Here is a 27775-nt window from a genome sequence, read left to right as displayed (position 1 = left end):
GCACTCGTCAAGTGCTGAGTTTTCGTACGATTCAAAAGAGTATCGACTGCATGCGGAACCATCACCATAAGCATATTATCCATGACCAATCCTGCTGATTGTCGGATGGAGACCGCGGCTGCCGCCGTCGCTCGTAAACAACTCGGCAATGCTCTAGCTACCGGGTCCAAGGTCGAGGAAAAATATGCACATGGACGTTGCTTTCCACCAAAAGGTTGCGTTAAGACACTCAACGCACAACCTTCTCTCTCGTGAACATATAATGTAAACGGCTTGCTATAGTCAGGAGTACCTAACACAGGAGCCGAACACAATGAATCACGTAATTCAGAAAAACTTTTCTGACATTCTTCCGTCCATGGTAAAGGAGTCGAAACATCCTTGCACGTAAGAGCCACTAATGGTTTCGCTAGCAATGAAAAATTTGGAATCCATTGCCTGCAGTACGACGTAATACCTAAAAAGGCACGCACATCTCTTTGAGTAGTTGGCACAGCCATTCGCGCAATTGCTGCAATTCTCTCTGGGGTCAACCGTCTTCCCTCCTTTGACAATAAGTGACCTAGATAGGTTACTTCTTGACAACAATATTGGAGTTTAGAAGGTGACACCTTGTGATTTAACTCGCAGAGATGTTGCAGCAGCGACACCGTAGCAATTTTGCAAATGTCCTGAGTATCTGCAGCCACCAATAGGTCATCGACGTACTGGATTAAGGCCGCACCAGTCGGCAACTTAAACGCATCCAGTTGACCCTTCAAGGCTTGACTGTAAATCGATGGACTTTCACAGTAGCCCTGAGGAGCGCGTTTAAACCGGAAGCTGCGTCCACCAAGAGAGAAACCGAAAAGGTCTCTGCTCTCTTCCGCAATCGGGATGCTGAAGAACGCATTCTTCAAATCAATCACCGAAAACCATGATGCAGAAGCTGGAATCAGAGTCAGTAATGCCGTGATGTCAGGCACAACGGGGAACTGAGGAATCACAATTTTATTTACCTCCCGTAAATCGATAACAAAACGATAAACAGGTGGTTTCGAAGGATCAGTACGTTTTAGAATGGGCAGTACAGGGCTGTTGCACACGTTTCCCCGTGTTTCCTCAATAACGTCTTTCTCGATCAAATCATAGATGATCGCTAACAGTGCTCGTTCACCATCAAGAGAGATACGATACTGGGGAATACGTGGCAATCGCACATTGGATTTCAACTGAACAACATAAGGTGAGATATCAAGCAGGCCCACATCATTGGGACCTGTTGCCCACAAAGATGCAGGAAGAGAACTCAATTCCGGTGGAAGCTTATCGAGAGACAAGTACATAGGAGAGACAACCCTCTCTCCCAACGTAAGCTTTACACCCGCAGGAGAACAATACAAAGTTGCATACAAACGTTTAAGCAAATCCAGGCCCAAAAGATTTTCACCACAACCCGTAGTCAAAATCAACGGAGCTTCTAGCTCACGAGGCCCAATTGTAAGGGGCAAAGGGTGCGAAACTGGATTGCTAACGGGGGCGCCAGAGAATCCAACGGAAACATTTGTTAAGCCAGACAAAGGTGCGCCAGGGAGTTTCGAATGCTTAATGGAACTTTTCGCTGCACCAGTGTCCAACAGAAAAGGCTCAACGACGCCCGATGTAGCAACTGCGACGTAAGGCCCTCTCTGATCAACCGGAACTGATACCACTCCCTCTCCTTGTCTTCGGCTGTCCTAGTAATTACTGTCATCAGTTCCCTGATCGACATAGTAATCGTCCACATTGTACTGCGCAGATCGTCCTTGCGACGATCCACGTTGATCAAAACAATTATCGGAATTTGATGAGTTATCTGAGCGATCATTCTGAGCACCACGAGCTCTACCACGTGGTGCCTGCTGTGAACCACCACGACCTCCTCTAGATGAATTACCACTATTACGTTCGTTTAGAACAGGACAATTAAATTTGATATGTCCCTCCTGTCTACAATAAGCACATTGATTGTACCCTAACGAGGATCTTTGGGAAGAGGAGTCATTGCGAGATTGTGATCGGTTCGATTGCGGCTGCGATCGATTTTGTTGCGAAGTAGTCTGATTCGAACGTGGAGGATACGCTTGCTGAAGCAACACTTTAGTTTTAAGCTCTTTCGTCTTTTTATCAGCACGGTCGTTCTCTTCTTTCTCTCTGTTCTCATAATATTGTGCCGTGGCCAATATCTGAGCTGAAGTAGAAATGGCCCACGCACTTTCTGAATTCTTTAATTTATTGCTCAAATCGGGCAATAAGTTTGAAACGAATTTATCTACGAACAACCTTTGACCACCCTCAGTGCCCATATCCTGACCACTATGATCAATGAATGCCTCCTCAAACCTCGTAAAGAAGTCGGAGACACTCTCGTCCTTTTTCTGTTTACAAGCTGACAATTTGTCCCAATTGACCCTCATAGCTGGCATAAGAGTTTTCATTAACGTTATTATTCTTTGAGGAAGATCAGCAATCAGCTGCTCGGGTTTAGCACCACCAGTTTGTCGGGCATCCGCCGCTACTATGGCAGCCCAAGCACCACCTAATTCATTCGGATGATTCTCCTGACGAATCTTAGCCCATACCGGTTGAGGCACAACATTGCCGAACAACATGTCGATATCGGCAAGATTCATTATAGTAGCGTCTACGAGCTGCGATAATTCTTTATAGTACCCTGCAGGATTTTTGCGAGGGTCAGGCAAAGATTGCTTTACCTGTAACACTTCTGATCGTTTCCATGGGAGATGTATCCACACTCTCTGGAAATGTGCCAATATCGGAGGTTGAGCATTAGGATTAGCTGGCATCCATACTGGTGGAACTTCCCGCATGGGAAACTGACCAGACTCATCTGTCTGTCTTTCAACATCTTCAACAAACAAAGCTTGAGGTATAGGAGTGGGACGGAAAGATAACAATCGTTCAACAGCGCGTCGAACATTGGTGTCCACTATCAGTCCAGCCGAAAACTGAAGCTGCAAATCAGACAACGCGGTCAGCACCTCGTCAGGTGCGTCGGCCGATATCTGATCTCGAAGGACCTTACACATTTCCTCGAACACAAATCTTTGGGTTGGTATATTGAATTGACAAAACGCGTAGAGTACGACACGTGGAGGATTTCTAAGAGGGTGCATCATCCAACCCATCGCCATATTATATAGCGAAGCACGTTCCCTGTTACCAGGAAGCTGACTACGTCTCTGAGGACCATCAGAACCAGCGGACCCAAGAACAGGTCCGAGCGAATGAAAGAAACTAGCCGCAAGAGGAGAATTACGACTACGAGTAGAGGGAGAAGTATAGGACACAGGACTAACAAGTGAAGGAGTAGAAACAGAAGCAACAGCCGGAGTTAACAGAGCAGGAGCAGTAGCGTGAGCAGGAGTATGTGGAAGCGGAGGAGCAGTAGGGATAGCAACAGACAAAGAAGCAGGAACAGTCGGAAGAACGGGTACAGGTTGAGGAACAGGCAAAGGAAGAATAGGTGCAGGAACAGGTACAGGGGGAATCACAGGAGCTGCGACACCCTGCACATACGGAGGTGGCGATTTCATAAGATAGGACATTAAAGGATCCTCAACTGCCTCTTCCTTCTTTTCCGACTCCGTAGGCAAAGTAGGATAGCATTTATCTATAGTCATACGCTGTAATCTATCAAACACTTCCTTTTCCTTGACCTCCTTATCATGCTGAAACTGCTCTGCTTTCTTTATAATAGTAGCAACATTATCTCTCTGATTTCGTTTAGTCTGTCTGATTTCTTTCTGTCGGGCTTCTTTACGCCACAACCGAAAGGCATCAAACATGGCCGGCCTTGACTTTTTCTCGAACAATTTAGCCTCTAGGTTATCTAGAATCGGGGTCTCAAAACTACCATGAGGTGGCCAACTAAGGACACCGTCCTTCTTTGTGTAGCGAATCCAATAATCATTAAAGGTAATCGGGCCTAGCCCATGTTTACTGTACAGTTCATAAGTCGGAGTTCCAACCGGAGGTATCGGACATGAGTCCTCCAGTCGGGAATCCACACCACAAGGTCTGAAACAACTGAACAAAGTACTACGACCAGGCATCTTGCACACTAGCCGAGTTTCACAAACTTCAAGGGTTACGGGATTTACCAAGTCCCAGCAAAGAGCAAAAACCCTCGGTTTTTGGCGGCTGCAGTCGTCAAATAACACAACAAAGTACGCTAGCAAAGTGTCACCGACAAAAACACTCACACAGCGTCAACAACAAAAACACTCGCTAAAGTGTCAACAACTAAGGACTCTGGGAGCGACCCACAAATACTTAACTCAAAGATCGATGGCGTCACCAGGAAGGCCCGTCAATCTTCTCGCTATACCAAGGTCTACGCCAGGTGCCAAAACAGGTCTACAGTCAGGGCAGCAGTCCGTCGCAGCCGTCAGGAGGCGGGAGTCTTCGCGGGAAAAGTCTTCGGGCCACTTATTTCGACAACAGGATCGATGAAGCGGAGTGCACCTTCCCTCGGAGATTTCACACGAAGTTCCTCACGATCGTCGGGCTTGGACCGGTACCACTGATGCAGCCCTACGTTGGGCGCCAACTGAAGGACTGGGTTCTTTAAGACCCAGCGGTGCCAGGGGACAACACCTGAAACCTTCGTGGGTTACCTGTTCCGGCGTACAAATGACAGAGACACGGGACACTTCCTTCGGCGTCAAAGATTCAAGGTTTATTTACTGCAGGGAACACAGAAGTCACGACAAGTACAACACGTGCAACTTGGGGAGACTGCTTCAAATTGGTTCTGTGGATCGCTCCTTTTATACAGAATTTACCCATAGGACAACATGATACACAAAGGTTTACAACCCGGTTCCCACAATTATCCCCCAGAGGGGTCGCTTTGGTCACTTCGATACACACAAGGTCCGGAACATAAGTGCGGAAACATTTGGCGGTTCCCAACTGTAAAAACCCATCTTCCCAACATTAGTGCATTCCAATCGGCAGTAAAACAGATCGAAATAGGAACAAAAACAGGTGCAGAGGAAGATGGAGGCAGTGGGGAGATCGGAAAGGGTGTAAAAGGGGAGGTATCGGGAAACACGAGGTACAGGCATCAAAGGGACGTGCCTAATGAGATGCACGGCTGAGACAATAAACCGGTACGGCAAGATGAGCCTCGAGCAGGGCCACCTGCCTTACAGTATCATCCCCCTCATCATAAAGACACTTCCAAAGAACATGTGTCTTCCGCAAATATCTTGGGAGTCCCAGGGTCGCGAAGCGGACAGCGTCCGTTCGCTGGCTACTTGAGGGCAAGAGACAAAATGGATGCCGTATCTAAGATGGAACCCGTGGGTATAGATGAAAAACCCACATAACAAACGAACGGTTTAAGTTAGCGCAGCGAAACTGCGCACACTTACTAAACTCGTCATTTGCGGTTCATAGATACCAGACTCGACCATATTCGTACGAGTCGAAAACACCATTTACAATTGTCACGGAACCTCAGTTTCCGGTTACCAACTACGTTGTGGGCAGAATTAATGCCAGGCTTAGATGTGGAAGAGCTCTGGACCGCCTCTTGCTCATTGTTATGGGAGTTAGTTAAACCTTCGTGGCTTCGTAGGAACCACCTTTTTACCATACATAGGGCATATTATTCTCCCTACAGGTTAACTAAATTTTCATTAGCAGGTCCAGTTAAATGTCCGAGATGCGGGTTAATTGAAGCCACGGATACACACATGTTCCTAGAATGCCCAAATCTATCAGAATTTTGGGAAGCCATTAAGAATAAGCTATCACAATCTTTGGGTGAAAATGTCACTATAGACCTGGTTCTTGTTATCTTTGGTCTGAGAAATAAAATCTGCAATTCAGCAACCAAATTGACATTTTATTCCATACTTGCTGCACGTAGGGAGATATGCAGACATTGGAAAGATGCTCAACCACCTACAGTGCATGAATGGCGAACATCACTTCTTCAAATTTCCAAACTTGACCTAGCCAGGACAGGAAATCCAAATAGTAGAGCGTTTTGGGCAATGCTTGGATAGTCGTGACCACACCTGGGTTTTTTTTTTCCCCAGGTCCTATGATTAATGTGTGCACTGCCTATCCCGGCTAACAAGATTAACAGTCTTGATACCAAAGGGATCTCGATAAATCGGGCACTATCAACTGAGATACCATCCTAAGCTGGTTTATGATTAGACACCGTATATAGTGCTGAGTGGATCTGGCCTCGGTTCGCGTCTTACGATTTCCCTTACCAGCTATAAGCTGAGTTGGCACAATACACGACTAATCGGCCTATTGCTTTGTGGCGGTCTTCTCTTTGGTTTTGGTAGATTGGAGCTACGCACACAAATGAGGATAAAAAAAAATAAATAAAAAAAATAAAAACAATACTAGACTCTATCGAGGGCCTGTAGTTGGAATTAGAATAAGAATTGGCAACCACATCCAACGAAGGCAGTAGACGCACAAATTACCCACTGCCTTGTCGGAAAGTAGTTACCAAAAACAATAATACTGGACTCTATCGAGGCCCCTTAATTGGAATTAGAATTAGAATAATAATTGGCAACCACATCCAACGAAGGCAGTAGACACGCACATTACCCACTGTCTTGTCGGGTACGTAGTTATCTAAAACAACAATACTGGGCTCTATTGAGGGCCTGTAAGTCAAATTAGAATTGACAACCACATCCAACGAAGGCAGCAGACACCCAAATTATCCACTGCCTTGTGGGTGATGTAGGTGCCAAAAACAACAATACTGGAGTCTATCATCTGCTTGTAATTAGAATAAGAATTGTCACCCACATCCAATGAAGGCAGCAGACGCACAAATTATCCACTGCCTTGTCGGGGAAGTACTTACCAAAAACAAGAATACTGGACTCTATTGAGGGCCTGTAATTAGAATTAGAATAAAAATTGGCAACCACATTCAACAAAGGCAGCAGACGTGCAAATTAACCACTGTCTTGTGTGCATGCTGAATCAGGTGAAAAATGAAAGCTGTTTCTTGCGAAGTCTTCAACAGAATCTAAAGACCTACAATGATGATGCATGGCCTTTGTAACGACGGAAAAGCCTGCTTCGACACGTAGTGCACCATCTTTGAATCTGCGAGTCAATGGGGTGCAACAGTCTAGGTACACAATATTGAGAACTTACTGGTATGCAGTTGGAGTGCATGGGATATACTACTTTTGAAGAAAAACAGTGCACAGACACCTCCTTACAGTTGAAGCTGATAACTTAACTTGGAAGAAGAATTCAAGTGGCTCTGTATATGAAGGAAGATTTGAGAAAGTTGACAACTTGGAATACAAAATAAAGTCTGTGTCTCTTGGCGAATGTTGGGATTTCCAGCCTATTACACAAATGTGTCCAACATGGGACGTAGTAGTCAATCGGCGTGGAGGAGTAGAAGTCCCCCGCCATTGTCAGCTCGACGTTCTGCGTTGAAGGCATACATACAAAATACATACTCTACATAACCTCGGGACTATCGCACGTCCCCCTCAAGACGAAACGTTCAGATGTCTTCACTATCAACTTTCAATGCTACTTTCTGTGCCTACCATGGTGAAATATGAAAGAAGATTTGAGCAAGTTGACAACTTGGTAGAAGAAATAAAGTATGTCAGCCACATGCAAGGAAGGCTGCAGAAGCACAAACTACACACTCTCGACTCGGTGATGTAGTTACCAAAAATAACAACTCAGGGCTCTTACGAGGCCCTGTAATTGGAAAGAGCAAGTTGACATTTCATGCTGCTTACCAACTTTGAAGAAGAATTAAAGTGGCTTTGTTAAGCTTTTCATTCTACACAAATGCTAAATAAGGTAAAAAGGAATTGTATGAGTCCGTAGAGGGAGTCTAAGAAGCGTCAGCCACATGCAAGGAAGGCTGCAGACGCGCAAACTACACACTCCCGACTCAGTGACGTAGTTACAAAAAATAAGACAGGGCTCCTACGAGGCCCTGTAATTGGAATGAGCAAGTTGACATTTCCTGTCGCTTAAGTTGGAAGAAGAATTAAAGTGGAAGAATGAAAGAAGATTTGAGTAAGTTGACAACTTGAAACAAAGAATAAAGTATCCTCTAACGTTTGAAAAATATGGAAGACGCCTTGGCCATCGCCAAGAAAACGCCTGATAACTGTGCTGCCTTTTTTAATAAAATTAGAAATGTTTAAATGTAGGTGTCTGCGTGTGTGTGTGTGTTACAATGGAAAAGTGTTTGTAATAGTTTCATTAAAATACATACAAAATACATTCTATAGATAACCTTGGGATGATCGTACGTTCCCCTGAAGACGACGAAACGTTCAGATGTCTCCACTATCAACTGTTGATGCTACTTTCTGTGCCTACCATGGTATCAAAAATCAACAATACTGGGCTCTATCGAGGGCCTGTAATTTGAATTAGAATTAGAATAAGAATTGGCACCCACATCCAACGAAGGCAGGTGATGCGCAAATTACCCACTGCCTTGTCGGGGAAATAGTTACCAAAAACGTATTATTGCATGAAATAATAAGGTCTGCAAAATCGGGACGGATGTCCAAGTGCGGAGTTTATGGTGCTGTGGAAGTGTTGGCTGCATCTGGAGGAGGGTCTTTCCACAGCCTGTCGCATGCACCTCTCGCTTAATTGTGGGGATCAAGAGTTTTCACATGTAAATACAGTTGTCTAATAATGTCTGCTGGTTTGCCATTTTAGAGTTTATAGCTTCCAGTATCTCTACGTCATCCAGTGCTTCCAAAAATTCAGCATCATTGCTTTCATTTTCAAATTCACAGATGACATCTACAGTACTGTTGTCCTCTGAATTAGTCTCGCTGCCTGTTATAGATTGATTTTTTAGTTCAATTACGCTGTTGCTCATTTTTAATGTCTCTTCTGTAATATTGGCCTCTTTATCCATAACAAATCTGTTATGTTCCAGGTCCAGCATAGAAACATAAAAATATCACTTTAACAGTTTTCTTAGTACATAATACAAAAGTAGGTTTACCAACTATTTTGACCCAAAACAATATTATGTAATTACAGTTGTCTAATAACATTGCAACAGTAGAGTTTTAGTAGTTTATAAGGGTATACAAATATAATTGCTTATAAAAATATCCTGTTCTTTAGTTTTCGTAAAATTCGAAACCAGTCACTGCTTATGACTATGGAAAATGACTCAGGCTGTTATACTAAAATGCAGTACTAAAAAATTTGAATATGTCTATTCACCTTACCCCATCTAAAATAGTAACTGGGTTGGCAGCACACAATATTAAAGGAATTACTTTACATTGTTTACTAATGCTACCAGTAGTACATGAAAACAAATTGAAATACTACAAGCTATCTGGAGAAGCTTGTTGTGAAGTTTCAAGAGTCTTGAAGAAAATTCAACTTCTCATCATTGATGAGGTAGGCATGGTATCAAACTTAATGCTTGCCTTTGTGCATTTAAGAATGCGGCAAATTCTTAAAACAGAGTACAATGTGTTATTTGGAGGAAAACACGTCATAATTTTTGTGAGATCTACTACAATTTACTCCTGTAAAAGACAACCAGTAATTTTTGAAAATCAAATTTGATCAAAATAAATAACTATGACAATTTAGTCATTGTACAGCACGGTTTTTGCAAACTTTTAAAATAGCTGCCTCGGGCTGTTGCCTTATGTAAGAAACAGCAAACAGTGTCAATACCTGGGTCATTATTAGTGTCAGCATGTATTGTTGGAATGTTCAGCTATTCGTTAACATGTGTCCTCCTGCCTACCCTGTCAACACCTGTGGTTGTTTCATGTTATTATTTATTTCACATACGCATTAACAACTCTATCTTACACATACTTACTCCATTATCCCACACAGAATAAAAAAGAAGAGGAGTGACCTTACTCGCAACTTGAATGACTTCTTATAATAAATACTACTTATGATAATCCGGACACAGCACTAGATGGCTGGAGTATGCAGAACATGTAATTCTACAGCTGGCATGCGATCACATCTTTACTTTCTTAATACATACATTTGTTAAATTTGTAACATGAAAAAAAATACTAAGATCCTGCATTTGTTTTGATACATTTAAGGTGGACCCTTCAGCAGCTTTCTAAACATTGTACCTATTGGGAAGAAAGTGAAAATTAATTTGGTACTCTATTTGCATTGTATAAAGGTCAATAGCTTTTTGTTATGCTACCTTAAACTAATTTACAGAGTAAACATAGGGAACTATCCTCAGTCAGTGGTAAAGTGGTGTTTTTAAATAGATAATTCTTCAGAAATATTTCATTAATAAAAATCTGGGCAACTTACAGCTGACTTATGTAACATGGTGCAACTGAAAAGAGAGTTATAAATGTATATGTTGAACAAATGTCCAACCTGAATTTTAATTTACATAAAACAATTTTTCACAATATGATTGGGGTTGAAAAGCAATCATAGGTTTCAGAGCAACTGTGTTAGGACCATAATAGTGGTCAGACAAAATCATATGCGAATAGCAATATGCTTCTGACGGACACTATAGATACATTCGGTAGACGTTCACAAATGTCATCCCTAAAAACCCTCTTTGCTATTTACGAGTATTGTAAAGAAGTAAGCTATTAAGATAAAGTAATGTATCTTTAACAAATTCAGATTTAAAAAACCCATAATGGAAGTATCATTACCAGCATGCAAAAAACACTATAATTGTAGCTGTCCTGTTGCTTTTAGTTACATTCTACGACTAACTGCGATTGGTCATAGTCGGGACGCTTCAATTGCTGTAGGAAAACCCTTTAGAGACATACGAATAGTTATGTTGAATATTTTGCTTTTTTAATTTCATAAAGAGAAATCATATTTACAATTTTAAATGTATGCAATATAAGAAATAATAATAAAGAGATAACTGAAATTTTTTAGGGAAAAGTTACCTTCAATTTAGTAAAAACTGTTGATCGGTCTGAATTTTGTTACTCGGTGAATCATGAACAATTATTGTCTTGGTTAAAAGTTTCAAAATCTATAAAAAAACAATACAAAAATAAGATTTTTAGTATGGAGAGTTTACATTTTATGGTACAAATGTCTACTCTAAATACATTACAAAATCATTTAAAAATATTAGTCTTTAAGTTATTTGAAAAAAAATGCAGGAACTTTAAACTATTACAACCAGTCATATTTTCCAACAATACTCTCCAAAACGGTCTGATAAATGTTGAAAAAAACTTGCAGTTATCAGAAGTATCCAATGACAGCCAGTATTTGTCGGGCAAAGAACAATGTCCATTTTCTCAAAAGGTACCTGCAGAGTTAAAAGTACAATCATGAATAACTTTAAATTACAATCCAAATACATACGTTTAGACTTACAACAAATTGAAAACGTGAATATCAATGCAATATATATTCAAAATAAACAAACTTTCCTTGAAAAACATCTTACATTTGTCATAGTCTTCTAAACATTACTAGATTCTACTCTCAAACATTAATTAAAAGAATCACTAAGTTTCAATATTCCTTTGCACCTGTAACACTGAAAAGTCACATAACAGATATGAATATTTACCCGAAAAGCAGAAGATCGATATTTGCCCAGGAATATACAGGATGACACTGTTGCTGAGATTGCTGAACACTAACGTTAAAATAAAAGGTTTTCAGTACACACATTGATGAAGAATTATTATTTATGGCTAGGTAACTGGAACATCATTACACCACACACCTAAATTATGTCCCATTACTTAGCCTTTAATAGATTACCTTTCACACTCAATTTTTAAGGCCTCAACATATCAAGATTATATGTTCTACATAAAGGCATGTTGCTACCATTTACTACATTTAGATGCCTTCCTGCATATCGGAAATACAGTAGGATACAGTAAAGTTGTGCTCCAAAGTTCCTTCCTTACCTCGTTGATCGACTGCAATTTTTTGGAAGCATTAGATCTCCTTTTTTGAAGGTGCACAGCTTATATTTCTTGGAAACTCTCTTTTTATATTTTTCGATATGCTTTTCTTGGACAACATCAATATTCTGCTTTGTGTGCTTCTGCAATTCTGCTTTTCTAATGTTCTTTTCTGCTATAATGCCTGCATATTCACTTTCTGTTGGTAGTACAAACTCAAGGTAGTAAAGGAAACATAAAAGTCAATCACTGATATTACCATTTAAAAAAAATATACTCTATTCAAATGTAAAGAAGCAACAATTTTATAAGTACATTTTATGACAAAAACAGGAAAATTAGCACAGCAAAAAATAGATGTAATGATTTTACCAAGTATTCAAGAAGTAAATGTATTTATAAATACATAATACATAAATTTGCAGATTTAAATACACCTTAGAGTACTCTAAATTTCACATTGCAATGATAAATCAATACTCAGAAAATTATACCACCGTCAACTGTGAATTTTTTAGATAGTCTACACAATCCATGCTTTTGGACTTTACTGAAACCATCAGGGTACAGAATATGGCTTACATAATCCAGAAGCTCTTGGTACGTAGTGGCATCCATTTCTATTTCAAATAAAGAAAAACAAGAACAAAAATGAAGAGAATTGCATGTTAGATGTAAAGAACAAATTGTACATGCTCACATTCAATTACAAAGACATAAATAACTATAATGGTGTGTGAATACACAATTACTAAAACAAGTGTCACTCCATCTTCACAGCTCAATCCGCCCATGAATTTTAAGCGAGGGACAGAGAATACCTATCATTACATGTATGTAGCGAATTTCCTGAGCGGAAGAAAACTTACATTAACTTTGGGGTTATGGCACGCACGATTTATAATAATAGAGGTCTGTCTGGGCCACGTGACGCAGCAACAAGTATTATAATCACAGGAGGATTAAGAGGGAGCATATTACATTAAGTTCAGCATCAGACATGCATGATATTTCAAAAAACAGGCCAGAAATGGCCACGCGGCGCAGTAATAAATATGAAAGTCAAGTGAGGATTAAGTGATAGGCCCACCACAGAACTAGGGTTAAACCTTACACTACCATTACATGCAAGGAAGCACAGGGTCAGTGGCGCACCACAAAATGCGACACAGAAATTTACAAGAATCAATTTTCTGAGCGGGAGAAAACTTACATTAACTTCGGGGTATGGCACGCACGATTTATAAGAATAGAGGCCTGGGAGAGCCACGTGACGCAGCAAGAAGTATTACAGTCATGCACGCACAATTTATAAGAATAGAGGCCTGGGAGGGCCATGTGACGCAGCAACAACTATTACAAACATGGGAGGAATAAGAGGGACCACATTACATAATGTTCAGCATCAGATATGCATTATATTTGAGAAAACAGGCCATGAACGGCCACGCGGCGCAGGAATAAATATGAAAGTCAAGGGAGGATTAAGTGATTGGCCCACCACAGAACTAGGATTAAACCTTACACTACCATTATATGCGAGGAAGCACAAGGCACCTGGCACAGCACAAAAATGCGACACAGAAATCCACAAGAATCAATTTCCTGAGCGGGAGAAAACTTACCTTAACTTCGGGGTATGGCACCCACTATTTATAAGAATCGACGCCTGGGAGGGCCACGTGACGCAGCAAGAAGTATTACAGTCATGCATGCATGATTGATAAGAATAGAGGCCTGTGAGGGCCACATGAGGCAGCAAGAAGTATTACAGTCATGCATGCACGATTTATACGAATAGAGGCCCGGGAGCACAAGGTGACGCAGCAACAACTATTACAAACACGGGAGGAATAAGAGAGAGCACATTAGATTAAGTTCAGTATCAGACATGCATGATATTTGAAAAAACAGGCCAGGAACGGCCACACGGCGCAATAAATATGAAAGTCAAGGGAGGATTAAGTGATTGGCCCACCACAGAACTAGCATTAAACCTTACACTACCATTACATGTGTGGAAGCATAGAGCTCGTGACGCAGCACAAAAATGCGACACAGAAATTCACAAAAACAATTTCCTGAGTGGGAGAAAACATACATTAACTTCGGGGTATGGCACGCACGATTTATAAGAATAGTGACCTGGGAGGGCCACGTGACGCAGCAAGAAGTATTACAAATATGCATGCACGATTTATAAGAATAGAGTCCTGGGAGGGCCACGTGACGCAGCAACAACTATTACAATCACAGGAGGATTAAGAGGGACCACATTACACTAAGTTCAGCATCAGACATGCATGATATTTGAAAAAACAAGCAAGGAAAGGCGACGCGGCGCAGGAATAAATATGAAAGTCAAGGGAGAATTAAGTGATTGGACCACCACAGAACTAGGATTAAACCTTACACTACCATTACATACAAGGCAGCACAGGGCAGATAGCGCAGCACAAAAATGCGACACTGAAATACACTACGATGTACGGGAAGCAATACAGTACTCATAGTTACAGTATAGACAATTACAAAAATAATGCAAATTTCTCACCTTGCAAGGACAAGAAAAAGATGAGGTATGCACTCAATAAACTGGACGAATTAGGTATGCACACAATGAACTGGAAGAATGGCTCTCCTTGTTCGGTAGTTCGGGCCTACATGAAACTTTCATACTAGTTGTATGGACCATCCAGCTGTTGAGATGGGAGCAACTCTAAAATGGCATAGAGCACGTGCGCCCCGTCTTTTTTATAGGTAGGGTCACATGTGTTGTGACGCATGTGCTGGATGGGTGTGGTGTGGGTGTACACCAGCCATGAGGGAGTGTGTGTACCGTTATGAGAACTAGACCTGGAACTAACAAATCACTACAATGGAAATCTGGGCCATGTAATGTTGTTGTATTTTTCTGGTAGTGTAAGCAGAGTGGGCTAGCCTGACGTACACTAGTGCTGCGCAAGGCTCTTAAGCATGATTCCGGAACTATGGGCATGATTCCGTCATGAGCTATATGAAAAATCATGTGATTCGAATGTCTGTTTTGTAGTGCTGATATCACCCGGGTCTTAAAATTAAATGTGTCATCATATCTGTAAAGTACCACAACTTAGCCAACATGGAAGGTGCGGAGTATCACTGACTGTATATTTGTCGTACAAACATACATGACGTCATGCGGAAGCGCTGATGCGATGCGTAACGTCAAAACGTATCTGTGAAATATGCGCGGGTACACGTACAGTACGATTATATTTGCGCAGCAGTGTTCGAGGACGGTACGCGTACCCTATGTTTACTAAAAAAAAAATGCACACAAAAATAGAAATTAATTTTAATAAATTGAAAAAAAAATTTGTTTATTGTTTTATTATTTGACATAAAAAATTAATGTAATTTAAAAAATAAAATAGCTAAAAATAATTATTATAAAGAAATGTAGTAAATTAGTAAAAAAAAATTATAGTAATTAATACATTTAAAAATTGCCATTTACAAAACCTATGAAATTCACTGAAAAAAACATAGGTTTCAGCCACGTTATAGTTAGGATTTAGCATTTAAAAAACCGTAGAAATCCACTTGTTATAGTGAGCTGGACATTTCACTCATACAGAACCATTGAAATTCCCCCGCTATAGTTAGTTCAGCTAACTATAACTCGCGCGCCAGCAATCCACTGCTGATGACGTCAAATATTACAACACTCATGGCATGGTCAGTGACATCACTCATGACATCACTGATGACATCACTGATGACATCATACAGTGAATGATTGTCTTTCTGAAAAATAAATATTTTTTATATATGTATATCTAAAGGTCGATGGAAGAGTAAATGGGTAATATGGCTGAGATACCCGCCACCCCCTCTCAACACAATCCCCAAAAGAAGGGAAACCGGAAACAGTTCTTGAAGTTTTTGGAAGTGGGATGGAGTGACCATCCCTGGCCGTATTTATTAAAACAAAATTTAAAACATTAAACGTTTCATGTTATGTACAATTTCATTATCACATTGCGAAGTTTGGCTAACCTTAACATATTCTCTAATACAGAGGTTCTCCTAGCCGAACTAGCATCCTACAAAAACATTCTCTAAAAATACTGAAATTGTACATCCTAACGTTTAAGGGCCAACGGCAAGGTCATAACCGGTGTCAAGATCCCTAACCAGACTTACCCCTCCCACTTGGGAGGGGCGACAGCACAGAGGCTTACCTCAAGTGCAACTACTAACAATTTCCCTTGACTTGACGGGGGCACTTAAGACTCGACGCCATTTAAAGGTCGTTCGAAGACTCGTGTGAGGTATCTAGAAGGTATCGTGGACCTCCCCCCCACCCCACACAACTTACCGCATCTGCCGTCGCAGATGACACTGGCCCCGGGAAATTCCCCAGGAGGGGGCTGTAACCCCTCCTACAAAGGAAGGGGCCTTGACCGCCTTTCCTTTACTTCCGGCGACCCATCCTTAGACGGGACCGCCTCCCCATTGAGGGGCCAATGGCCACCTCTCCCGAGCGCTCCCATCCGTGTTGGGTGACGCCCACTCATAGGGATCTTCTAATTAGTGCTCACCGATCATGACCTTACCGCCTACCAAAAATAAATACGACAATTCTACTCGAACCTATGAAAACATTGGTCGCTACGACCGAAAAAGCATGCTTAAAAATGCAACACTATATCAAATCATTTTAATCGTAAAACATACACCATTCTTTATTATGATCAACATCAACTGATACCATCACAACCTGTAAACGAAACGGAAAACAGACATATAAATCACTTTATTATAAAACAACTGGCTGTCCTCAGGGGCTGGTGGGTGGGTCAAAATTGGCTCTTCGTTCTGTCCCGAGCTCACGTGTAGCGAGGAGGTGCAGCTTCGGAGCACAAGAACAAGAGGACGTCTTCTGGTCTTGCGTCCCTTTTTATCCGTCTTCAGGGCGGGCGTAAACCCACCCCTGCCTGCCCCGAGGGCGTGGCTGGCTACGTCGGTGTCTAGGCCAGCCCACTCTAGGGCGGGAACAAGCGCGCCCCGGCTACGCCGCTTCGGGCATACCAGCCGAGACGCGCCTCCCGCCCAAAAATGGCTTCCCGGGGGGATCGAGGCACTCCGCCATACGTTCGGGGGGACCGAGTGGTCGCCCCTTTCCATATGGCTGAGATACCCGCCACCCCCTCTCAACACAATCCCCAAAAGAAGGGAAACCGGAAACAGTTCTTGAAGTTTTTGGAAGTGGGATGGAGTGACCATCCCTGGCCGTATTTATTAAAACAAAATTTAAAACATTAAACGTTTCATGTTATGTACAATTTCATTATCACATTGCGAAGTTTGGCTAACCTTAACATATTCTCTAATACAGAGGTTCTCCTAGCCGAACTAGCATCCTACAAAAACATTCTCTAAAAATACTGAAATTGTACATCCTAACGTTTAAGGGCCAACGGCAAGGTCATAACCGGTGTCAAGATCCCTAACCAGACTTACCCCTCCCACTTGGGAGGGGCGACAGCACAGAGGCTTACCTCAAGTGCAACTACTAACAATTTCCCTTGACTTGACGGGGGCACTTAAGACTCGACGCCATTTAAAGGTCGTTCGAAGACTCGTGTGAGGTATCTAGAAGGTATCGTGGACCTCCCCCCCACCCCACACAACTTACCGCATCTGCCGTCGCAGATGACACTGGCCCCGGGAAATTCCCCAGGAGGGGGCTGTAACCCCTCCTACAAAGGAAGGGGCCTTGACCGCCTTTCCTTTACTTCCGGCGACCCATCCTTAGACGGGACCGCCTCCCCATTGAGGGGCCAATGGCCACCTCTCCCGAGCGCTCCCATCCGTGTTGGGTGACGCCCACTCATAGGGATCTTCTAATTAGTGCTCACCGATCATGACCTTACCGCCACAGGTCCGGATAGTTGACCGGCTATCCGGACCCCCCACAAAACTCCTACCTAAAGGTCATGTTTTAACGTTTTTAACCAAGCCAAGAAGTCTCCTATGAGTAACTCATTCCCCACCCTCGACAAATGCACACCATCCCCCAAATACATACTATCATCGTTAATACAACTATGCGAGATCGAATGCAATGTCTTGGAACGGAACAACCTACTCACTTTGTTATTAAGTTTTCTAACAGAATGATTCAAAGCAGGGATCGAGATAGCCCCCCGCCACACTTTTCGTGGGATCATATGAGACCACGCAATTATGCACCCCGGAACTTTCCTCGCTAACCAACTTACCGTGGATAGCATTGCCTCTAGGAGAAGTCGTCTACCGGTGGTGACCAAATCATTGCCCCCTAAATGTACTATGATTATAGACGGCGGTGACCTCGTCCGCCCTAACAAACCCTCAAAGAATGCTTGAAACTGGTCAATACAGAGACCGCCCCTTCCGTAGAAGGACACTCTGTACCCGTATTCCCCAGGTACGTGAATCATGTCACCTGCTTTGAATACGTCTGCGGCACGTCTCACGTATGAGTGGCCCACGACCCACACCTCCTGTCTCACAGCCGGTGATGTCTGACCGCTGGCCTGGTGTTGGGTCGACTGCATAGTCCGCCCTGCCTCGTAGGCTTGCGTAACTGAAAACAAACAAAAACAAGAAGCGTGAGTACATCATTACAGCCTCACAACATGTGCAATCGCACGTATCTTTTATAACAATCGGAGGACCATCGCCCCACTCGTTTCACTTGTTCTACATTAAGACCCCTGGCTGTAGCTTCAGTGGCAGCCCCTATTCGAAAGGAATGGGTCCCGAACTCGCCCGGGTCCAAGCCCGCTGCGGCAATGGCCATTGCAAGCACCCGCTGAAACTGAAACCTCGTCAGTGGGGTGGCGTCTGCATGCCTCAACAAAGTCCCCCCCCATGATGCCACCCTTCGTGCTAGGTAATCTTCTAAACACTGTACCGGGCACATGGAGGACCCGGGGATCCTGCGAATGATCGTGCAGTCCCCCTTCCCATCTTGGTCGGTCTTGGACCTGAGAAAGAAGACAATCATCGCATCACCCCTGATCTGAACGTGTTCCCGGCACAACCCCCCCACCACATCCTGTTTGTTCCTTGCAACCAGCTCACTTATCCTCATAGCCCCGTGAAATGCCAGCGTAAATGCAGTCCGGAACAAACACGTCTCGAAAGGAGACGAGCATGTGCTAGGGAGAGTGGCCAGCAACTGGGACAACCTATCCAGACCTATCGGTCGTCTTTCATCTACTCTGCGACCCTCCAGACGTTGCCACCCACGCAGCGCCTTCTGTACTGCAAAAGACGCTGTCGGGTCCAGGATGTTATGAGCCCTGGCAACAAAGGAAATGGCGGCACGATGCCTTTGGGCCGTAGCCACCGACTTCCCAGCCCTACATAAGGACATCAGAAAATGTACTACCCACTCTTCCTGACCCCAAAGTCCCCCTCTCTCAGTCCCCAAAAAGGCTAAATAGGCCCGAAACGCCCCTTCATATGCCTTCCTTGTCCTGGGTGCTAGACTCTCTCCCACGAGGTGACGAAGTTCGGGGCACCGAGAGACCAGAGAGCTTCGGGGAAGGGTGCCGGCTCTGGGTCCGCTGAAGGAAGGAAACCCGAGAAAGCCTGCATGTGAAAACGAGACAGTGCATCAGCTGCCTGATTCATCACCCCCGGGACATGTTTTGCTCTGAATATCACGTTCAGTTGCATACACAGTAAGACAATTTCTTTGAGCAGCCTCAAAATCAGTTTACAACGGGCTGCCTGACTATTGATGCATTCTACAACGGTCATATTATCGGACCAAAACACGACAGAATGATCTCTGAACCCTTCAGGCCAGGTTCTCAGGGCCACCAGAATGGGAAATAGTTCGAGGAAAGCAATATTACTCGTCAGCCCCTTCTCATGCCACCATAGGGGCCACCTTTGTGCCGACCATTTTTTGCCGAAGATGGCGCCAAAGCCTATGCTTCCCGCTGAATCCGTCCATAGCCCAAGCTCTTCGGAGGACACGGCTGGCTTGTTCCAGACGACTCGACCATTGAAGTCCGCCAAAAATGCTAACCAAATACGCATGTCCTGGCGGACCTCGGCCGACAACCTCGTGCGATGATGACCCTCCTTTAGGCCAACCATCGCTTGGGCGATTGAGCGGGAAAAAGGGCGGGCCATTGGGATCACCCTCAAGGCAAAATTCAACTTCCCCACCAATTGTTGCAACTGATGCAGTGTAACCTTAGATGCAGTTAAACATACTTGGAGGGCTGCTCTAAATTTCAACACTTTGCTAGCTGGCAAACGGAAACACCCCTCCCCAGAGTCCAACTCGATCCCCAAAAACTTGAGGCAAGTCGTGGGACCCATCGTTTTACCTGGTGCCAATGGCACGCCAAAATGACCCATCAAGACACACAGAATTCGGCTAAGGCCTGGGCACATTCGGGATTTCCGGCGGGGCCAAGGAACAGAAAGTCGTCAAGGTAGTGCATTACATTTCGGAAGCCCGTTTTCTTAGTGAACACCCATTGCAGAAAAGTACTGAATTTCTCAAAATAAGCACATGATATAGAGCATCCCATTGGCATACACCTATCCATGTAAAATGACCCCTGAAACCCGAATCCCAGAAGACGCTGGTCGTCTGGGTGTACCGGGAGCAACCGGAACGCTGACTCGATATCTGATTTCGCCATCAACGTCCCGGGCCCCAGGCGATTCAAGATGGCTACTGCCTCATCAAACGATGCGTATCGCACCGAACAAACCTCAGGATCAATTGCATCGTTCACCGAAAGACCATGTGGAGCAGACAGATTATGGATCAAACGAAACTCACCTGGGTCCTTCTTGGGGACCACCCCTAACGGAGAACAGACAAAAAACGGTACCGGGGGTACACTAAACGGGCCGGCGACCCGTCCCCGGCTAACCTCTTTCCTAATTTTCTCTTGTACTACAGAAGTATGTTGTAAAACGGAAAGTTGATTTTTGCACGTCCCTACACCCTGAAAGTCCCCCACCGGGATGCGGAAACCATGTGTAAAACCGTTCCGCAGCACCCCAGCAGAAGTACGATCCGGGTATTCGCTGAGCCAGGGAATCATTGCCAAGGTATCAATCGGGGTTGGTAAAGGCGCCCCTCGGACTTTCTTAGACCTGTTTGGCGCCTCCCTTACCCCCATTCTCACCCGTTCTGGCTCTGCACGATGACTCAGGATGGGACGACCCACAAGTACTACATTCATGTTTGAATTTACACGATCCCGGAGGCCTGGTACATTTCCCTTTGTTGAAATTAAAGCAGAAACCCTTTTTCCCTGTATTGCCTGCGGGTCTCGAATAATCGTCGGTGCTCGTATTTGGTCGAAAGGGCGTCCCCACATTTTTGGCGGGAGTAATCAACAACATTGCTCCCAACCAATGGCATTTTTAACATTCCTGATTCTTTCATTTTATCCCATGTCACAGAATCGTAACAATCCCAAGTCAAACTCTTGTTATGTTCCTTTTCTTTCCTGAACAGATTGTCATAACAAAACCAATGGTTACCTTGATACGCTGTCGAGTAACCCATAATTCGTGATTGATAAATGGGAAACTCAGGAAGCAACTCGGGCCTACGTTCCCCCAAAATCGATGTAAAAATACCCCACGCATTGCCCCAGTTGCCAATATTCTCATTTACCTTAAAGGCGGCCATTTTTGCGCGCCAAACACTCGGATGCATTAGGTCCTTCTGACTTTTAACATGCTCCACCTCATAATGATCAACAAGCAAGGAGAAAATATTCACGTACTCCCCCGCCCAGATCTTTTCCTTTATAGCTAAAGGCACATGTTGTCCCAATCTCTCTCTACGAGAGGGTGCTGACTCGTCCCTTGCAATCGGCAATGGCCGCTTACCTGAACCGGACGCAGCTTCTGCCGCTTGCGGCTTGTCTATTCCCGCCAACGGCGCAGTCACTTTAACTGCATCTCTCTTCTCACGAAGCCCTTTTATCAGCGCCTGTGCCTCGGCAGCCGTGGCGCCATCACTACTATCCCCCAACCATGCTGCTAGCTGTGCTGCCAGCTCGGGGGGCATGTCTTCCTTGGATGTCGGGGTGACGACAACGGGGATTGGATTCCCCTCCATCGGTACTGGGGTCGGCGCCTCGAGCGGGGCAGAGGGAACCGGGACGTCTCCACCGGCTGGAACCCTTCTCGGCCTCTTAGGCCTCCCTCCAGCCGGCGCAGGGCCCGAACCCTCCTCCCCGTCTCGCTCCGCCAACCGTTTCTTTATGTCGGACACCTCCTTGCAAAGGGCCCGCACCATCTGGTCGGTCGTCATTCTCTTTGCGCCTTTCTTGGGCATCTCTCCGACGAAGTATCTAGAAGACAAAGAAAAAGATCAAAACGCTCAAAATTGGCTCTTCGTTCTGTCCCGAGCTCACGTGTAGCGAGGAGGTGCAGCTTCGGAGCACAAGAACAAGAGGACGTCTTCTGGTCTTGCGTCCCTTTTTATCCGTCTTCAGGGCGGGCGTAAACCCGCCCCTGCCTGCCCCGAGGGCGTGGCTGGCTACGTCGGTGTCTAGGCCAGCCCACTCTAGGGCGGGAACAAGCGCGCCCCGGCTACGCCGCTTCGGGCATACCAGCCGAGACGCGCCTCCCGCCCAAAAATGGCTTCCCGGGGGGATCGAGGCACTCCGCCATACGTTCGGGGGGACCGAGTGGTCGCCCCTTTCCAATAAGTGTCTAAATGGATGTTTTTTTTGTAAAATTGATTGTATAACTGACTTATTAATTGTAACTAAGTGATTACATGTATTAGCGAGTAATATTTAAATATTTAAATATCTGTATCAGTGTCTCACTTTGTGTATAAGTGGCTGCATGGGTTGGTGAGTACCTACATGAGTGTGTATATGGGTTATTAGTTGTTTTTTTGAGTATCAGTATGAGGGTCTATATGGTCTGGTGGGGGATATTACTTAGGGCATAGATGCATGAATGAGTGACTCAATGTTTGTATGTGTTTTGAAGACAGCATGTGTGCAGGACTGTATTGGTAGATGAATGTGTGTATAGGTGTGTTAGTGAGTGAATGACTGTCTCAATAGTGTCTTTATGAGTAAGTACATATGTTATAAACTACTATATGTGAGTATTGATGTATATAAATCAGTATATATGAGAGTAAAAGATTGGAAGAGTTCCTGTATAAATATGTGTTTCTATAAGTGATTGTTTAAGAGAGTAAATATGTGAGCGTTTCTCTGGAAGTAAGTGCAGTGGTGTGTGTATAGCTGTATTTGCAAGTAAATGGATGTTTGATACTTTATTTGCATGTGTGAGTATGTGTGTGAGTAACTCTATGCACGATTGTAGGTGTGTAACATGATCTATAGGGTTTGAGTACATATGATGAGTGAGTACATGTATGAGTGACTATATAGAACTGTTGGTGAATGAGTGGATGTGTATGTAGATTTTGGAATTACTAAATAGGTTGTTCTAACTGGTATTGGGATCTTTATTGTTTTGAAAATATTAGTTTCTATTTTTCAATGTGTGTATCAAAAGTTATATTAGGGTGAGAGGAGGTCTGCCACTCTTTCACAAGGATGATGTAATCAGTGATGTCATTTGAGATGTCATCAGTGATGTCATGAGTGATGTCACTGACCATGTCATGAGTGATGTAATATGTGACATCATCAGCAGTGGATTGCGGACGTGCAAATTATAGTTAGCTGAACTACCTATAACGGGGGAATTTCAATGGTTTTGTATGAGTGAAATGCCCAGCTAACTATAACATGTGTGAAACCTATATTTTTTTCAGTGAATTTCTAAGGTTTTTTAAATGCTAATTCCTAACTATAATGTGTCTGAAACCTATGTTTTTTTCAGTGGTCGGCAGTAGGTAGTTATATTTAGGACATTGTTTCTATAGAAAAAGTGTTTTTTTGTTGCCAATATCTTTGGCGCCGTTTGATGAATCTTAATAAAATTCTCAAAACTAATGTCCCACTCACTTTAGATGCTGTCTTGAAAATATTGGGGTGATCCATCAAGCAGGGGCCGAGGAAAAAGCGGGGTCCCAAAATGCTTTTTCTCTATGTTAATTTCCATAGGAAACTGTTGACACAGCTACAGCCTGAACTGCTAAACGGAATTACACCAAAGTTGGCCCCCTATGCCTGCTCGGGGGGTCCACAGGGACCCCCAGTGCCAAAAAAAGCATCCTTATAAAATTTTGATGGGATTCTTGTTGGATCTGCAAATCTGGCCCCAAAAAAACCCAAAGCTCTGCCTCCTGCACGTCATTTCCTTGAAGCCCTGGGTGGGCCAGGTCCCAGGAGCAATTTCAGAATGAGGTGCAGGGGCCTGCGCAGGCACCTGCAGCCCTGGGACCGCCACTTACCCGAGGCTTAAATTGAAAGCAGGGGCTATCCAGCCCCCTAACAGCCCTGGGGACTGCCAACTCCCCGGGGCTTTAAACATAAAAAAATGTTGTGGGCTCCTGCCCCCCTCTCATCCCAAGGGACAGCCACCTCCCCAGGGCTATTTATCTTAATTGTAGGGGGCCACTCGGCTCCCGCAGCCCCAGGGACCACCACTTCCCCGGGCTATTTTTATGAGTAAAGTGTGGTGGGGCTCAACTCCACCCACACAGCCCTGGGGACCACCACCTCCGTGACCCTATTTCCAAGATGGGAGGGGGGCCAAGCAACCCCCTTCTGGAGCCACAAATGGGGACCACCACCGCCCAGGGCCGGCTCCAGCAATGTCCTGGGGTGCCCAACCCGGGACATTGCAGTCAGCTATGGCATGGCAGGAGCACCTCTCCCGCCATGCCATAGTAAACTCTGCTTTGCTTCCTGAAAGCGAGAGCATGAAAAATAATTTTGCTTCAATGAAGCGTAGCTGAATTGCTTTTGGGCAGAAGGAGTTGCATGTTAGCAGCTCTCTTTCCCTAAAAGCAATGCCGGCTCCCACAGGAGGCAGTGATCCTATCCTCACACTGCCAGCCGTCCAGCTGTGCTCATGTATTGAGGTCATTAGTTATGTTTCAGCATCACGTCATACATTAGATCATACTATTCGCACCAAATCGACTTATTAATGGATGCGCAAAGATTGCATACTTGAATATATGAATAGGAAGAGCCCCTTGGGGTAGTTGTACATTTGCGATCTGCATTTCCTGTTTTGTAGTGTATAGTATGTCTTCTCTATGGACAGTCCACAGATGCATGGGATCTTATAAGCATTACAATCATTGTCATGGTATTTCTAATATGAGACACACAATGTCATTACACACCTTATTATGGCATTTCTAGTTTGTAACATCCAATATCAAGACCTGACGGGGGAATAAGTACATGCGATGCAAATAATAACTCTCAATGTTTTGTGATAGCCGAAGTGGACAGTTAGAAATAGTGCCCTCTCGGCGGGATCTTGGATACGTGAGTAGTGTAGAATATATTGTTGGCCATATAATTGCCCTGGTCCATCTATCACCACAATTTCTATTATAGGCTTGTTAATCATATATATACCACTTCACTTTGCAGAACCTGCAGGGGTCACACTATCAGCCCGGTTTGTGTTTCTGTGTAAAATTTGTCAAGACTAGTTACTCATACTGGTACAGAGATGACAAAGCCTCGCCGCTGATCTGTGGAATTGAGCCCGCATGTGATGAAATTGATACGTTCTATCCAACAACACTCTAGCCTGTGAAGGATTTGCGATAGATCACCCCCTCTGTGGAATCTGCACTTTGTCAATAACTTGCCAATTAAGCCTGTCAGCCGTATGTGATTTCTCCTGGTAGTGGCTGACCAGCGGGGCATTGGGAACAGCATTCCTGATTCTGCTGCAGTGCTGTCCAATTCGAGCTTTGATAGGTTGTTAGATTTGACCAACGTATGGCAGTCCACATGGGCAGGTGATACAGTAAACCACATTTTTGTTGTTACAATTGTCAAAGAATTCTAGATCTTGTTTTACATTTCCATTTTCGAATGTCTTGGTATTGCAGGTAAGTGCACAGACTGCGCAATTACCACACTTGTAATTGCCCTTGACTTCTGAAAGACCCCATGTGGTAAGTAATGTTCTTGAAGTGTGTGTAGTTGGCGTAAGACCTTCTAAGGAGGATCTTACAAGGTGATCTTTTATGTTTCTTCCTATCTTGTAGGCGAACATTGGGACTTCTATACTGAGCTCTATGGTCTTGATAATGTGCCAGTTCTTGGTAATCAGCTTACGTACCTTGTTGGTGTGCAAGCCAAATGTGGTGACACAAATGAGTTTGTTTATTGTGGATTTCTCTTTGGTCGTCAGTAGGGTGTCTCTTGGACAAAGCCAGGCTCTTTTAAGTGAATTTTTAACTAATTTTTTGGGTAACCCCTGCACAGTAATTTGATTCTTAGCACGTTAGCCTCCCTCATGTAATCATCTTTCTTGGCGCAATCCCGCCGGAGTCTTAGAAATTGGCCGTAGGGTAAGCCATCTCTCAGAGCCCTGGGATGATGGCTGTTGTAAGTAAGTAGCGTGTTGCGTTCCATGGGTTTTCTGTGCAAGGATGTATAAAGTCTGCCTTCCTCATGCTGTATATTTAGATCTAAGAAAGCCACATATGCTCTGTGAATGTTTGTGGTGAAGGTAAGATGGGTCTGCACTTTATTAAGTATGTGACAAAGTCCAAAAATTCGGAGTTACTGCCTGACCAGATAAGGAAAATATCATCTATGTATCGCTTCCAGCGTAAAATGCTGGAGTGGTACATATTGATATTATTCATTACAAATTTGTGTTCTACGTAGTTAATGAATACATTTGCTAGGGTCAGTGCAAAAATTGCACCCATGCTGGTGCCAGAGCACTGCTGGTAAAAGGTACCTTCTGAGACAAAATAATTGTATGTCAGAGCTATGTGTAGTAATTCAATGATGAAAGTGTCACGTTCCAACGGCTCCTCAGGATCAGAGTGATGCTGTAATGGGGTCCTCCTCCAGCTTTCCCCACACTCTGACTACAATAGTTAACAGAGCACGGTAGTAAGTAGGTGAGGTAAAATACGCCGGGGCGGGAACCGTCGTGGAAGGGATACCTGTAGAAGATAAGAGTCCATGCATTAGTTGCGTTCTCCCAACTTCTCCTGTCTCTCTCTGTCTCTCGCTAAGATAGTTCCCCACTTGATTCGTCTCAGACATTATCTCCCTTCCTTTCAAAATAATAGGATGAGATGTCTTCTCTCAAAATATAGTATGGTATTCCTGAAAGAACACATGCCCTTTGTTAATCTGAATATTTCTACAAAGTAGTATCTGTATAACTCCTAGCATTCACACATACATACCATACGTTCTCGCCCCAGTGAATTAAGGATTCTAAAGTTCGGAAAATAAGGGTCCCCGAATACTACAAAAGAAAGTAAGAAAAAACAGCACAAGAGCAATACTCAGTTCTAGCTTCCCACAGGAACTACGATAATCTAGAATGTTTCTGTAGCCACTATGTACAAGGAATTTCCAATGTCTTACAGAGACGGCCGTAATGTATCCATCACCAATTATAGGAACAATACTTTCTTACCAAGATAGTTGTTTTCTGCTCCGGCTGAGAGAGGGGGAAATCCTGCGTCTCTTGTACTGACCTTGTGCACTCCGACTCTAGAGGGGACAAATCCAGCGTCTCTCGGATGGACCTAGTACACGCCGACTCGAGAGGGGGAAATCCGGCGTCACTCGTATCGACTTGAAAAGGCACTATGACGTGAGGGGGGGAAATCCTGCGTCCCTCGCGATACTACC

The sequence above is a fragment of the Lissotriton vulgaris genome, chromosome 10 (assembly GCF_964263255.1).
Source record: "Lissotriton vulgaris chromosome 10, aLisVul1.2, whole genome shotgun sequence".
Classification (NCBI taxonomy): Eukaryota; Metazoa; Chordata; class Amphibia; order Caudata; family Salamandridae; genus Lissotriton; species Lissotriton vulgaris.
This window is presented reverse-complemented; position numbering follows the sequence as displayed.